This window comes from Rhinopithecus roxellana, chromosome 1, assembly GCF_007565055.1.
Source record: "Rhinopithecus roxellana isolate Shanxi Qingling chromosome 1, ASM756505v1, whole genome shotgun sequence".
In the NCBI taxonomy this organism is placed as follows: Eukaryota; Metazoa; Chordata; class Mammalia; order Primates; family Cercopithecidae; genus Rhinopithecus; species Rhinopithecus roxellana.
This window is the reverse complement of record NC_044549.1, coordinates 123,268,102-123,270,218: the sequence shown is the minus strand read 5'-3', so window position 1 is coordinate 123,270,218 and position 2,117 is coordinate 123,268,102.

Genomic DNA, 2,117 nt, shown 5'->3' with positions numbered 1-2,117 from the left:
AGAAAGTGGAACAAAGCCTTTTCAGAAACCTGGCCCACAGATCATTGGTAAAACAATAAGCCTGTAGTTTTGATTCCCAGATCATTAGGAAGTTAATGTAAGGGCAGTAAGTATTTGGGAGAGGTCCCCAGGAAGAAGGTGGGAAAGGACTGCAGAAAAGGAAGAAATGAATTATCAGCAACATAAACACCAGCAACAAACATTTACCTAGAATCGACTGCATGCTAAGTCTGGGGACATAATGAGACAAATAAGAAGAAGAATAACCCTGCTGTCAAGGAATCTGTAGTAACACATAGGGCATAAACATGAAAATAAATGGTGACATAAAGAAGAAAGACTAGGTGTAGGGTGACCACATTTTTCAACTGAAAATTAGGTTTTATGATCTGAGGGTGCTTACAGACACAGAATATTTTATTTCATTGCCAAATCAGCAATATGGAACTCAGAGGAAGGAGTGACTCTTAAGAATCTGGGCTGGCTTGTTAGACAATCTTGTCTGATGCCATGGGCAACTCTGGCTAGGCCCCCAACCCTATGAGGGGATAGTTAAGCCACTAGTCTCTACTTTTATCTTGTATGACCCAATTTCCTGAAGACATTTTCTCCCCAAAATGCTCCTATATTTCACTGTGGCAGCAAGACATCCAGCTTCCAGATGGAAAAATGAGATGCCAGTCTCCTCTCCTGTAGAAAGCGCCGATCTCTAAAGTAGATCATTTGGATCCTTTCCAAGTGGGACTGCTTCTTTTGACTTGCTGGTGGGAGAGGAAGCATGTTAACAAGGCATTCTAATTATATGAATTCTCTTACTACCAAGAAGCTCATTAATAAATCTCCCCTTTTCTTATAAACTTGGAAATGGGTAATAGTAGTGATTACCAAAGATCAGGAGCCCAGTGTGGTGGCTCATGCCTGTAAGCCCAACCTTTTGGGAGGCCAAGGCGGGAGGTCACTTGAAGTCGGGAGTTCAAAACCAACCTGGGCAACAAAGCAAGACCGGTCTCTACAAAATGAATAAATAAATCAACAAAAATTAGCCAGGCATAGTGGTGTGTGCCTGTAGTCCCAGCTACTTGGGAGGCTTAGGTGGGATGATTCATTGAGTCCAAAAGGTTGAGGCTGCAGTGAGCCGTGATGTGGCCACTGCACTCCAGCCTGGGTGACAAAGCAAGACTATGTCTCAAAAAACAAAAAACAAAGATCAGTTTGGTTACCTTTTAGTAAGTCTTGCATGAATGTATTTAACATCTCTCTTTTGAACACAGGGGCATTTATCACCTGTCGTCCACAGCTTTGAGGCTGGTGCTGAAATTTTCAGACAACAAAATCTCTTTCCACATCCAATGACATGGGCAATGGGAGTATGAGGAAGGGGAAGACATAAAGAAAGGGAACACACTTAAATTTTTCTGTTTTACAATTTGCCTAAAGCCCTGGTGGTCTTCCTACAGGCCTCAGCAAACCATCTTAAATGATGAGTTTGGCTCTGCCTGGTGCTGTGGCTGCCTGAGTTAATACAGGTAGTACCCACAGGCCTGAATAGTCGCTGCTGTGTGTTATAGCCAGCATCATATTCCCATCCACATTGAGTCAGTCTCTTTCTTGCTTTGCATTAGGGAGCATTGCTTTGCCTTAATTTTTGTCAGTTGCTATCTAATATTCTTTCAAGATGAGCTTAAATACGTATTTGTGCACCTAAATTTGAGTATTATTTTCTATGTTATATTTCTTAAAGTAATGTTTGTTTTGTTTTGTTTTGTTTTTTGAGATGGAGTTTTGCTCTTGTCGCCCTAGGCTAGAGTGCAATGGCACGATCTCGGCTCACTGCAACCTCCACCTCCTGGATTCAAGCAATTCTGCTACCTCAGCCTCCCGAGTAGCTGAGATTACAGGCGTGTGCACCACGCTTGGCTAATTTTTGTATTATTAGCAGAAACAGGGTGTCACCATGTTGCCCAGGCTGGTCTCGAACTCCTGGCCTCAGGTGATCTGCCTGCCTCAGCCTCCCAAAGTACTGGGATTACAGACATGAGCCACCACGCCCAGCCTAAAGTAATTTTTAAGCCAACATATGCCTGTATACTGTCTCCAAAGTGGATATGTAGCACATT